Source organism: Syngnathus acus, chromosome 17 (assembly GCF_901709675.1).
Source record: "Syngnathus acus chromosome 17, fSynAcu1.2, whole genome shotgun sequence".
Taxonomy (NCBI): domain Eukaryota; kingdom Metazoa; phylum Chordata; class Actinopteri; order Syngnathiformes; family Syngnathidae; genus Syngnathus; species Syngnathus acus.
This window is the reverse complement of record NC_051102.1, coordinates 5,607,113-5,621,821: the sequence shown is the minus strand read 5'-3', so window position 1 is coordinate 5,621,821 and position 14,709 is coordinate 5,607,113. Positions and strand designations below refer to the sequence as shown.

Genomic DNA, 14,709 nt, shown 5'->3' with positions numbered 1-14,709 from the left:
ATCAGCAGCGAGAGAGAGGCCGGGTCGGCCTTGGATTGGATGGCGGCCGGTGGGCAAGGTGGTGCCTGCCATGTGTAAATGCATTCATAAAGAGGCTTATCAATGAGGAGGCGCCTCGGGAAAACACTTGTTCAAGCTTTAATGTGATCCAGCAGTGGCCAAGTGTGACATTGAACCCCGTTCAGTTCATAATCAAACACAACAAGGTTCTTAGTTGAACAGTTCTGGATGTATTTCATGGCTTCATCAGTTCATGCAACAAGACTTGGTTAAGACTTCATCTAAACCAGAGGTGTGGATATAATATGGCATAAAATTGCTTAACATATTCTGGATTCTTCTTGCAAAAGAAATTGTGCTGGCCCATCCATTGTTGCTTGCAGCTTGAATTGTTTGCTTTTTTTTACGTGTGTGTCATTTTCATTCACCAAAGCAATTTCCTCCCAGCTCCTCAACCATGAATACTAAACACAAAGTGGAGCAACACAATATCAGCTCAAAACATCGGGGACTATTTTGGTACGTTTCCTTTGCTTGCGCTGCAGGTAAAACTTTATCATGGGAGCATTCTGCCACGTGAGGCTCATCTCCTCCCACGTTTCGTTGTGACTCGAGGGGCCTTTACGGCATCTCCGTGAAACGACTGCCTGTGTTGCCTCGGGTTCAAGTGAAGGCGCTTGTGAGCTCATTTGAAGTTTCCTTGAAAGGTGTTCATGGGATATTCATAAAAACGATTCCTATTTTAATATTAGAGGGGGATATTTTGGAAAATGGTACGTGGGTCAGTTATTGAAACGATATGGCTTAAGTGACCTTTCTCTCTCTCTCTCTCGCTCTCTCTCTCGTTTGCAACAACAACATGAATGTGATTCATGGCTCCTAATTGAACTTAAATACTAGCAGTCAAGTGTGTTTATGAAAATGGAGTGCTCAGAGTGCACTGAAGAGATTAAATTGGCTATTAAACAGGTAAGTCCCCTGCCAGAATATCTTGTGAGGACTGAAGATAACTGCACACAAAGTGGAAAAGAAATAATACAAGGCAGGATGTTGAAATTTCTGAGAGTGCAGGAAAAATGAGACCTGAAGGCTCTTAGTGCCAAAAATTAATCAGACTCGAGCAATTATTCCTGACGTATTATACACCGGATACACATAATTATATCTGGTGATATAGTCATTAATTTGAAAAAACGGAGTGGATTTGAAGACACGACACATTTGAGACACATCCTTCTACTAGTGTGTAAATTGTGCCTAGCAACACATGATAACAAAAATGTCTGACATGTCCAAGAAAAAAAAAAAAAGCCTCTAAAGTTCTACAACCGCCCACCACCCCTCTGTTCAAATACATAGAGGAGACATTTTAATACAGTTCCAATCATTTTTGTCCGGGTCATCCTCAAAGGGAAATGACAAACATAAAACGTGGGAGTGAAGACGCTGATTTGCGACTTTGCCTTCGGCTGGCCGCGAAAGCGCCTTTTAGGAGGCCGCTATTAATCATAGTGGCTGGGAGTCAGTCTAATAGCGGGGAAGAAGACATCAGTCACACTTTGTTCAAATCTGCGAGATGGCTAGCTGCCTTTGCTCCACTACACTCTGCAGCTTTTTTCATGTGCAAAACACAAATAAAAGGACGATGAACTCCCACAGGAAATAAATAGCATTCAACGCTAATTAGCAAGAAGTGACCACCAAAGTTAGGGAGCTCATTAACATAAAAAGAGAGTTTCTCAACAAAAGACTGGGTGAAGATCCAGAGCGAAAAAATGTACTGCCACGTCAAAGCCAAAGGGGGTAAGCAGAGCTGCATCGTTTGCACAAATTAGTGTTAGCAGACACTCTTACCAATATTTGTTAGTATTGTTTGACAGAAACAGATCTGCCCCTAAAATGAGCCATTTTCACCTAAGCAAGAAATATGCTGTGCATCATTATCGTCCTTCTTTTTTGTTCTTTTTATAAAAATGCTGTGTTATCTCCTATGGGGACAGTTGGTGAGCGAACAAGCCTTAAATTTTAATATAGTGAGCACATTTGGGTAAGGAAGACATAACATGGTGCTAATCTGAAAAGGGCTCAATTAGCATAGAAAGCACCTTTGCATAACTCTGCATGGTGATGTAATGTCTTTTCGCTCACTCATTAGACACATACAATGAGAGGTAATAAGAATTCCATAATACATCCAACCCCAAGGGAGACAATTTGCATAGTGAGCAGCCGCCTATTTTACATGAAGTATAGTTTGCGTGTGCACTCACAGCCGTGTCATAATTTCACCCTGCTGACACTGAATCGTGATGCATTGTGGGAACACATTGTGAAGCATCTGTTGAGTTATATTATGCAAATATTATGGCTGGGCTTTACAGGCATGGCAAAAAGGACAAAGTGGTCTTCAACCAATGCGGACCCCTACAAAATAAATAAATTTCCGGTTCATTTCGTACTTCCGGTTACAGCAGCAAAAAAATATTTTATTTTGAAACGTGACCGGATTCTTTCTATTGCATCCACGTTTGTAACTAGTTATCCTTCACGTTGCCGCCGCGTGAATCCAATATTGAATCCCAAAGCTTGTAAAATTAGTCAAATAATCAGACACACAGTATTTGGAAATGTTTGTTTTTGGTAATGGAGAAAGCCACAGTGAACATTTAACACAAGAAACTATGACCAAGAAGAAAAAGCAAGGTGCGTTTCACAGGTTCGTCTAATTAGGTAAGTGCGTTGAGAACGAACTGCTAACTGCTAATCTTAAAAGGTTATTCAATATTAGTGTACAACAAAAAAATGGTAGATAAGTTGGCCATCCCCATAAACACACACAAACACACACACCGCAGGTGGACACATTGATGAACTCAGACGTTTCAACGTGGAAGTTCTGAAACTTTCCCTACAAAGTGCAAGAGTTGGAGTGGCGGGATAATGGCAGCGGTCGGAGAGACAAGATGGACGAATAATGGACTTCTTCTCAGGTCAACGCTGAGCTGCTGACCTCCCGCCGTGGTCGACCCGTCCTCAGCTCATCTGCCGCCGTGTCCATCAAACCCCCGTCGGGCTTTGAGAGAGAAAATGGTGAGTGGGAAAAATACGTTTTCTTCTTTCCTTTTGAAGCATCAATCAATGTTATGTTGTATTTTGTCAGTGCTGTTCATGACAAACAGTAATCTGGATTAAAGGTACAAAAATGAAAAAAAAAAAAAGCTTTACATTCTCCTTCCTCTGTTTCCTCCCCCAAAGGTGGAAAGATAACCCAGTTGACTTTCGCTCCATCCTTAACACATACAAGTAAGTTATGATAATTACTACCCCCAAAAGTGCAATATAGCCTGATTGACTTTTTACCCCCAGTTGTTGCCGTTCACCCCACGCAAGAACCTGTAAAAAGTTGTACAATTGCTGTAAATTATTTTTACAGCCAACGTAAAACAACCGGAGTGGTTCTGGCTGTTTTGGCAGTGTTATGACCTCCAAAGGTGGAAAATTGCCCGGTCGACTCTACTTTATACCCGTATCGGTGCCATTTAACAACATGGAAAATGATGGCTTTGCAGACAGCGTGAAAGGGGCTATCGTCTTCTGGTGAGTGTCTCTCTGTTGTATCTCTCAAGACATCCTCCATGTGATCAACACAACAAGCCATTTTTGTTGTTCGAAAAATGGCTCTCTCGCTTTCACACATGCACACACACAAACACGCCCGCAAAAGGTTAATTGGCTCGACTGTCGCTGTTTTGAGTCAAAAGCGTCCCTTTTGGAGGCACAAATGAAAGTGTGGCGGTACTGCGTCGGCGGAGAGTGGGGAGGGTGTTGTTGTGGCTTTACTGACAGAGCGAGAGTGTTGTCCTTCAAAGATGCTTAGAAGTGGCGCCTGCCATTACACAAAAATGACGCCACGGGAGCCAAAGCAGCACTTGTGGCAGTGCTGTTGTTTTTTTGGACGGCGGCGTGCTCTCCAATTAAGACCGCCGTCAAGATGGAGGCCGCAGAGGTGGCCACCGTTAACGAGTCGTCAGCGCGAGAGACTGCCAGGCAATTATGAGACATGAGGCTCGCCGGTCGCCGGGCACAGTCCCAATTACCGGTTGATCGTCAAAGGGTGATATGAAGGAGAAGGGGTCGCTGGTAATTTGCCCGCGGCCGTCGTGATGACGGGCGTAACCTAGTAACCAAAAATAATGTGGCGATGCAAAATGTTGCTGATGACGATGTCTGTGGTGGGACAAACGAGTTATAACGCAGCTTTGTATCACAGTCCGAAATGATCGCTAAATTGTACTCTAAAAAGATTAATGTATTATGATACCTAATTGTATGTATTATTTAAAAAAAACAAAAAAAAAAACGACAACAATTAATGTCACATTTTTATGACTTGCATTTTCAAAATGTCAATATTCGCATAATTGTAATACACTTTACGCAAATCATGAAGTGGCATTTAAAATCATTTGCATCCAAGACTGCCCTTTTTTTGGGCTCTAAGTGCTGCAAATGAATAAAAGTGGCAACCTGAATATTAATAATAGACACTTCATTAGGTACACCACTGAATCCTTGTCACTGTCAAACCAAAGTTATAATTGATCATTTTTGCTGTGTGCTTTTCCAGTAAATTTGAAGCAAGATCTGTACATGTCTATTATTCATGAAAAGTCCTATTCCACACTCTCGAACATCAGTGAAAGGATGATTTGGTCCTTTACATAACGCTCTGTGGCCTCAGGCCAATAATCACGGATTACGTACTAAGCATATGCCTATAGGGGGCGTTTGGGGACGCATGTGGCTCAAAATTCATGAGGCCTAATTTGGCTAAACACAGAAGCTTCTTGTTACATATTAAATGAAGATGCTGGCTCCTCGAATCGGGGCTAGTTGAAGAGGCCACCAGGGGGCAGTGGCTTACTTGCAGTGCCGGGAATACTCGAGTGTATTTTGAGGATGGGGGAGTGGAAGACCAGTCTGAGGTCGGTCTGCATTGCCCAGTTCAGCCCCCCCCCCCCACACCACCGCATGCACACACTCACAGAGTACTCACGCCCTACTTTCAATGACTACTTTCGGATACAACCTTATCTTGGGGCTACTGTGAGAAAATTAAGTTTAAAAGAAAGAAAGAAATAAGAAAAAACAATGACAGGCGTGCAATTATTATTCTCCGAGCTAAGCAGGTATTGTGCATCAGTGGGTTCTTTCCTAAATCACAATGTGGTTTATCTTCTTCTCTCACACAGTTGTTTATTTTGGTAAATCTGCCAATAAATGCGGAGCTCACGAATTGCTGGATTAATCTAAAGCTTTTCCAAGAGACTTTTTAGTTTACTTGTTTTATTTTAACTGGTAACAGTTATGCTTAAGGGTTAAGCAGAGGGTAAGGTTTAGGGGTTTTAAGATTTGAAGTTTAGGGCTTAATGGTTTGTATTCAGAGCACAATGTTGTGACCTACATGTCATCCACTCTTGTCGACATCAACTATGGCTAACTGTTGCTAACAAAAACAGCAGTCCTTCCTTAAACACCTTAAACGGTATCTCAGTTGATTCAGTATTGATACTTCCTGTGCTGTATCAAATTTTATATTACAAAAAGACTCGATTTGTGCACCAGTCTTTACTTGAAACTAAATATAATAGTAGAACAGAACCGCAAAGACAAAAGGGGCGAGACATCTTAAAAAAAACAGCTTTATTGCGTTCATGTTTAATGCGCAGTTGCCCTTGTAAAAGAATCTATACGAGACTCTTTAACATTAATTCTTCATTCGGCTGCCAATCAATGATGTCAGCTGAGGTTAGCCGAGGGAAGATTAGCCTGCCAGGGTTCTCGATTACAGTTTTCTCGATAATCTCTGCAGCTGGTGGGGTGTTGCCAGCGCTCAGCGTTGGGCAGAGCTGCCTAATCAATAGCCCGTCTAGGAGCATATAAATGAAAATACAAACTGTCTTAGCTATCTTATCTATTTCTATCGAGATAGATAGCGATCTAAATTTTCCAATTTCCACTTCCAATTTCTGCTTTGTAAAAGTTGGAATTGATCAGCTGGAAGTCGGACAAAATTGACCAAACGGCCACCTCCAACGTTGACGTGTCCATGTGACGCCCCAAAAAAAAGTGATGGAGAGGCTTGTGAAGCCGTCTGCTTGCACCTTGAGGGGATTAGCAGCATTTTTGTTGGGAGGCGGTAGTGAGTACTTACCTCCTGCTGTGAAACAAGCTTCCTGCGCAAGTCTGATAATGTCACCACGACTGACGGCGCGCTGACACCTCTCCATATCACTGCCACTTTTTTATTCCCTTTAAAAGTAAAATACTACCTCTCTGTGACTTTTCCACTTATTAGAAAGTGGGTAGACGAAGTGTGAGAGGGACAACGAGGGGAAACTATTGTCATGTTCCCTTGGCTTTGACAAGCTGCCGGCTGCAGGGGACATTTTCCAGCATCCCGGACGTGCAGATTCGTGTGCCACGGGACGTATTTCTTTATATTCTAGGACGTGTCAAACATGATGGGAGACAGCATCCCTTCGGAAGTACGCTACTGCCAGTAAGCGGGCCTTGTTATTGTCAAGCTTGCTGCCAAGCGGCTGTGAGTGGAGCCTTTCAGATTAAATTTGACGAAACGGACATGTTTCAAAACAGATCAGCTTCCTGGACAAAAAAAATCTCAGCGGGAACCCAAAAATGACATCAACACAAGTTGGATGAATTTGAAATCACTTTTTTAGTTGCAGCTATCATGTTTTCAGACCCAGAAGACAGTTTGACTTTGTCCGGTATGAACAGACCCACAAAAATGTCTCAAGAAGCTATTGTAGGAAAAGTGACAGAAAGTATTTTGGTTTGAAGTGCAGTTGAAGGTTTGAATTGTGTTTGGTAGCATCCCCCTCAATGTTTAGAAAAAGAATCACCCCTCCAGTTACACTTTACGAAATTTAGTAGGCATTTTTATCATGAGAAGACACACAAAAAAGTCTGAAGAAGGCATGCTTGAAAAGACATAAAAGTTCATCCTTGTGGTTTGAAATGACCGTTTTAAGGAATCTTAAAAAAATAAATAAAACAACAACTTTGAAACCAGTTACACTTAGCACTTAAAATGGAGGAGAAGACGACAGCCTCCACGTGGCCTCCTATGCAAGTAGCAAGAAATGGCGCAAGACCAACTTGTGAAACGAATGTCGTCAACCAAACGTCGAGCTCGTCGAGCTCGAGCTGGCAGGCTTAGGACCGGCGGACGGGCAGTCATCCCGACCGTCGAAAACCGAGGCCCGTCAGTGCTTCAACTCAATGTCGAGGGCCTAACAACCGCCAAACTCGAAGTCCTGCGTCACCTGGCTGACTCCAACGAGGCAGCGGTTCTGCTCCTGCAGGAGACACACTGCACATCCGACAACATCCTCAAGATCCCTGGGTTCCATCTTGCTGGGTCCATCTACAGCAAGCAACACGGTGTGGCAATGTTCGTCACGACTGAATTAAGCTGGTCAGCCAGCAGCCAATCCCCACCAGGCTCTAACATCGAGTGGCTGGTTACAAAAATCCAGGAAACATCAGTCGTCAACGTATACAAACCCCCACCATCGGAGCTGTCCGTGACATCACTCCCATCAACAACTGCACCTGCCATCTATGCAGGTGACTTCAACTGTCAGCACACAGACTGGGGGTACAACCACACAACACCTAATGGAGTGGCGCTGAGTGAATGGGCCTCCAACACTGATGCTCTGCTGCTATATGACCCCAAGGAGCCTCCAACGTTCTTCTCTGCACGCTGGAACACCTCCACCAACCCGGACCTGACCTTCGCCATCTGCCACAGTAACGACCCGAAACCGGAGAGACGCATCCTGGATAGGTTTCCCCGATCACATCACCGGCCATCCATCATTAAAGTCCCAGCACTGGTGGAACCGGTACCAGGGAAGCCCGTCAAGCGATGGAACTTCCGAAAGGCCAACTGGGAGTCGTATGCTGAGGAGACTGAAAGGTCGTCAGCTGGCCTGCCAGACCCAGACACAGCCGATCTGGATGCGGCCTATGCAGCTTACTGCCAGGTCCTCCTGGGTGCGGCAAAGAAGACCATCCCACGGGGCTATAACAGGAACTACATCCCGGGTTGGGACAAGGAATGTAGCCGCCTTCTGTGGGATCACCAGAGGGCTAGCTCCAGAGAAGAGGTGGACATGACTGCAGCAGCGCTGCTCCAGAAGCTGGACATCACCCGTAGGGCCAGATGGACAGAAGTCGTCGAATCAATCGACTTCACCCATTCTAGTCGCAAGGCGTGGCAGACCATCAACCAGCTCACAGGCAGAAATACAACACCCCACAGCTGCCCAGTCACAGCAAATGCCATTGCATCCCATCTCCTGAAGAACGGCCGCTTCCCGGATGCTGACAAAGTTTTTGCCCGACTGATATCGTGTGAGGTGTCTGGCCTCTCGGGAGCGGCCAGTGTCGATTCCAACCTCTCGGGAGACTTCACAGCAGAGGAACTCAGTGAGGCCTTGAGCAAGCTCAAGCCAGGCAAATCCCCTGGTCGTGACAACATCCACCCAGAGTTTGTCATCCACCAGAGCACAACAACATCTGGTTGGCTCTGTGCTTTCTTTACATCATGCTACCGGAGATTAAAGCTCCCAAAGACTTGGCGCCGTGCCTCTGTCATAGCTCTGCCGAAGCCAAATAAACCTGCAGAAGATCCTAAGTCATACAGACCAATCTCGCTGCTCTGTGTCCCATTTAAGATCTTGGAGAAGATGATCCATAGCCGCATCGAGCCAGTGGTGGACTCACAGCTCCCACGGGAACAAGCTGGTTTCCGTTGTGGAAGATCAACAGCAGACCAGGTGACACTACTCTGTCAGGACATTGAGGACAGCTTCCAGGACAATGAGAAAGCTGGGGTAGTGTACCTGGATCTGACGGCTGCATATGACACCGTGTGGCACCGGGGACTCCACCTGAAGCTGCTGAGGACAATACCAGACCGGCACATGGTGAAGTTCATCATGGAGACAATTTCCAACCGCAGCTTCATCCTCCAGACCAGCAGTGGCCAGTGCAGTAGGCTCAGAAGACTGAGGAACGGGGTACCGCAGGGGTCTGTCCTCTCGCCGATGTTGTTCAATGTTTACATCCACGACCTACCTGATACAGCATCGAGAAAGTATGGGTACGCAGACGACCTTGCCATCATGATGAGCCGACCAACGTGGAAGGCGATGGAAGAGGGTCTTAATGAAGACATGGGCACACTGGTAGCATACCTTCGGAGGTGGCGTCTACAGCTCAGCGTCGGAAAGACAGTCGCAGCGGCATACCACCTTAGCACCAGAGAAGCCAGGAGGGAACTTGAGGTGCGCGTAGACAACAAATGTCTGGAGGTCTAGCAAGCCCCGAAGTACCTTGGAGTGCGCCTAGATCGGACATTATCCTTCAAACAACACCTGGAAGAAGTCAAGGCCAAGGTGACATCCAGAGCCGCGCTGATCCGCCGCCTCGCTGGAACAACCTGGGGAGCCTCCGCTAAGACGCTGCGAATATCCACCCAAGCCCTGGTCTTCTCTGCAGCTGAATACTGCAGCCCAGTCTGGAGAAGAAGCCCGCATGCGAGAAAGGTCGACGTGGCTATTAATACCTCCCTCCGGATAATAACTGGATGCTTGAAACCTACTCAGCACCCTTCAGCACCCCCCTTCGGAACTGGCTGCTAGACTTCCTCACCAACAGACCTCAGTCAGTCCGGGTTGGACAGAACACCTCAGATGTCATCACCCTCAGCACAGGCTCCCCTCAGGGCTGCGTCCTGAGCCCCCTGCTGTTCACCCTGATGACACACGACTGCGCCCCCAGGTTCACCACCAATCACATCGTGAAGTTTGCAGACGACACAACGGTGGTGGGCCTCATCAGGGACAACAACGACCTGGACTACAGAGAGGAGGTGGAGCAGTTGGTGGGTTGGTGCAGAGAAAATAGCCTGATCCTGAATGTGGAGAAGACGAAGGAGATCATCGTCGACTTCAGGAAGAACCAGCCTCACCACGCTCCACTGATCATCAACAGCTCAGCTGTGGAGGTGGTCAGCAGCACTAAATTCCTGGGAGTCCACATCACAGACGACCTCACCTGGACTGTGAACACCACAACACTGGTCAAGAGGGCACAGAAGCGCTTGTACTTCCTGCGGAGGATGAGGAGAGCCCACCTGCCCCCACCCATCATGAGGACGTTCTACCGAAGCACCATAGAGAGCATTCTGACAAGCTGTCTCTCGGTGTGGTGTGGAGGTTGCAGCGCCTCCGATTGGAAGAACTTGAGGAGAGTGGTGAGGACAGCAGAGAGGATCATCGGGGCTCCTCTTCCCTCCATTCAGGACTTGTCATCCCAGCGCTGCGTGTCCCGAGCCCGTAATATTATCAGTGACCCATCACACCCCCACCATGGACTGTTCTCCCTGCTGCCCTCTGGGAAGAGGTTTCGCAGCATCCGCTGCAGGTCCACCAGGTTCTGCAATAGTTTTTTCCCTGCTGTCGTCAGACTGTTGAACATTCAAACGTAGCATTCCTCTGCACACTTGTAAATACTGCTTTTGTCTCCTGCACTGTTTACATACTTTATCACTGCTGCACTTTGTACTTTATAATTATCTTATTTCATATTTTTATATAGAATGTCACTTTTTAACCAGCCGAAATACCACTACATTGTTGAAAGCCGTATGCAACGAAATTTCGTTTTGTACACACCTAGTGTTGACAAAATGACAATAAAGTTCTGTCTAAGTCTAAGTAAGTCTAAGTACTCCTGTGTCCCTCTTGCCGGTCCTCGCGGGAATAGCACCGGCCGGCCTCCGACGGGAGGCTGCCACCCTCGCCCTGGCCAGGAAGGCACAAAAATATGACTGGCACATCTTGCACAACACCACAATAACACCAGCACCTCCAAGCAGACTCAAGTCCCGCCACCCCTACAACAAGGCAGCACAAGAGATGCTCGACTCCACCTCTGAGGACATCTCCAGAGACGCATGGTTGGCAACAGCCTGGAAGCAGGAGTGGGAGTCGGCCGGACCCTCCCGAGTCCACCGCTACATTTGGGACCCAGGAGATGGCGCCATGGGAGGAGACGACCTACCACGCCGGCAATGGACCACGCTGAACCGCCTACGGACTGGGGTCGGTCGCTTTGGGTCATCAATGAAGACGTGGGGCATGGCGGACAGTGCGGCATGCGAGTGTGGTGACCCTGAGCAGACCGCCGACCATATAATCAACATCTGCCCCTTATATGGACCACCCTCGGAAGCCAGCCTCTTCGACCTAGGACCAGAGATGCGGGCATGGCTACGCGACACCGAGTTGGACATTTGACGTTACACGAAAGAAGAAGCACTTCAAATTTTGTAGGATGAGCCATCAGGAGTAAACCCACAGAAAGTGCCAAGCACCTATCCAGGAAGTCTGTCTTTTTGGTTTGAAGCCTTTGAAACCATTTGGGTCCAGAATAACCCAAGTTGGATCAAACAAGGACCGACCCAACTTTTTAAGCTCTTTTTTTAACCCAAGAACTCGGGTCATTTCTGCTTACGGTATCTAATGTGGGTGTCGCTGTTAAAAAAGGATTCCGAGGGCCCATTCATCACCACTCGTACATCCCCGAATTAAGAATATTCAGTGTCTTGGTCTACTCAAATCCCCTCGAAAGATGCCCGCGGGTTGGTGGCAGTGTGGATTAGTCTGCTGCTGAACACTGCAGCTTTCTTGCAGTAAAGCTGACAGAGAACAAGCTGTAAGTTTGGGCTGCTGCAGCGTGTGATTCATTGGAATGCTGACCTTCCTTTAAAGGGGGGGGATGATGAACAACCCACTACTAGACCTCAGGCCTGGGGGCCAAACTCCGCTCTCAGCTGTCTGCAGCCTCACCTTCAGCTCACATTCAATCACCATGGCAGCCGAGCCGCTTGATAAATACTGACCATATGGCTACCTTCGTCAATCGGCGTGGAAAACGGGAGAAAATGTCATGGTGCCATCTTGTCCGCTTACAAGTGCAATATCCACTCCACTTTGTGCCCCCCCCCTCCTCCCACGACGATAATAGCTTGCATTAGTGCAGCAACTAATGGACAAGATGACAGGCAAATTGATGTTTGCTTTAGTTAGTGGGGGAAAAAAATCTCCTCCTTTTATGGTACATATAATATGTACATAGTAAGCAGGATTTCAAGTATCTGCAAAATATTACGAGATAAATATCAAATATATCCAAATAATTATCCAGAAGAATTGAACCCACCACTTATAATTTGTTGCGTCGGTTCGGAAGTCGAAAAATGGTTCGAAAGTCGATGCGAAAAATCGCGACGCTCCGGTTCGTATCCCGAGAAGGTTCCTAAGTATGGCGTTTGTAAGTAGAGGTACCACTGTACCTGCATCATGCGCAAGAAATTAGAGTAGCAAGACGTGACGAATCAATAAATAAAGTAACGAATGAGTCATTAATCGCCCGGCTTCTTATTTATCGCATTCTCACAAATCCAACTTAAGTGTCGCCGCTTGTGGTCAAGCAGCCGCTGCGGCCATAATGAGACCACCCACCAGCAATTAGACTTCCCCCTCTTGAAAACAGCCATTAATTAGCCAGCTGTGGCGTGATCGAGCGGCCTATTTGCTAATACCGTGTCACGCCTTAATGCCGCAATTTATATGCAAATGTTGACTTCAAGACACCCCCACCTCCCCCTTCCCCATTGCATTTGCTATGACTTGTTGCCGCTTCTGTTTTGCGACTTTGGAATGAGGGAAATCCAAAAGAACTGTTACGAAAGCACTTCATTCTGTCAATCAGTACAGTGACTATTTATGATAAATAAAAAGTTAAAAAAAAAGCATTCAGGACGCTGTGAACGTAGTGCCTCCGTTTTATTCCACGCCCCTCTGTCGGAGTTCAAGGAGGGCCGTAATTTGGCCAAATCAGTCATTTGATGCAAGTAATTTCTGCGAATGAATCTTTGAGGAAGTGATGTCAAAGACAAAAGAGGGCGGGCCCAGGCGCCTCCCCATTGCATAAAGTCGCCATCCCACACACTAACGGAGATGCATAATTAGGGTAATTAATGCCACTGTCAACATGGGCAACGCATATATGCAGTATAGCTCCCGAAGTGCCATCTTGAAATAATTACATTATAATGACGCCGCATGCCGCCTTTTATTCGAAAGGAGTATGAGCCACGCTGAGAAGAAATAACTAGAGTTAGCATTTTAGTAGATGACGCTTTTTTTTCCCTAAACTGCGAACCCAGTGGAAAAAAAATATTAGGATTAGAATACTCAAATGGAAAATAATTTCATGAAGTAATTTTTTTTTTTTCATAATCTTTACAGTCAGGCTCCTCCTCCCCTGCCTACCCTGTCCGCAAACTAGGGAAACTATAAGGGAAAATATAACTGGTTATTATTGACACAGTCAGTTTCTGGATACAATTTTTGTATTTCCCCTCATGATTGTGTGTTCGAACCTAATTTATATTTGAGCTTATAAAAATGAACCTAAAGTATGTGAAGCATGTTGTTTACGTTCCCTCCCGAGTTCTGTTCCTCCACTAATTAATATGAGGCATACCACCGAGTATTGCTGTAGAGCCGCCAAACGCTTTATTTTTCTTTGAGACCCCTTGGTGGGAGCAGAGATGAAGGTTTCCAACAACACACAAGCTTTGCGCTATGGATCTCACGGAACAAAAGGAAAGAAATACAACTCGGCTTCTGGCACCGCTACGCTTCGATGGAAGGAATCAGGGGAACGCGCACAGACCAGCAAGTGTTCTCTGCATGATGCAATTATAATTCATACAGAGTAAAAACAAATTGTGGGTCAGATCTTTGGCAGCTCGCTGTAAGATTGTTACGCTCAGACTGGGCCTGTCAGAAACAGCCGCAAATGAATCTACTAACACGAGCCGATCACCCATTTATGCCCGGATGCCAGTCACGTGTGAAACAAATAAACAGGCATCGTGATTCCAAATCATACTTAACGCCGCCTTGTGCCAACTCATCTATTGTAATGAATCAAATAAAGCAAAACTAATCACAGTCATGGCGAAAGAAGAAGGTGATTGTTGGCCTTCCTGTGGTGGAATCGGTCACCCCAAAAAAACAACTAAAAACCAAAATTAGGCCAAAGTTGTATTTGAGCCGTTGTATAACACATGTTAACGAAAATAACGTAAATGAAGAAGATGGTCACAATTGCTCAGTAATATGACTTGTTCTTCGCAGAGGATAAAGAATATACGCCTGAGTATCGTCGTATAATTTGTGTCCTGAGCATGTGGTGTGCCATTAAATGTGCTCAAATAGCCGTTGCTTAAAGGGTTATAACACCGCAACACCAATCGTATTTGTACGCCTGTCTATGGCAAAGGTCCCTTTTGACATCGGGGACCCGGGCAACTGCCACAGACGGACGAAGAACCAATTAAAAATAACGAGCCGCTCTCCTCGTGTCGAAAACTTCTTTGCCGTGACAAGGTGATGACAAACCTGTAGGTTTTTGAGGGGGGAATGTTTGTTGGCTTGGCGACTTGTGTGACTATTTAGTTTTGTTTTTCACGTTGATTATTTATGGCGGCGGCGCAAAGTAGTTGGCGAAAATGATGTACCTTTTTACTCTGAAAAC

General features: G+C 46.1%; 1 long non-coding RNA gene across 1 annotated transcript; it reads right to left on the bottom strand.

Annotated features, from left to right (window-relative positions):
- Positions 1–264: 264 nt before the first annotated feature.
- On the bottom strand, positions 265–11,410 carry LOC119137618. Its single transcript, XR_005100952.1, has 3 exons — positions 11,271–11,410; positions 5,958–5,960; positions 265–275 (listed from the first exon to the last, which is right to left on the bottom strand). It is a non-coding gene; the product is annotated as an uncharacterized LOC119137618 (long non-coding RNA).
- Between the last annotated feature and the right edge of the window lie 3,299 nt (positions 11,411–14,709).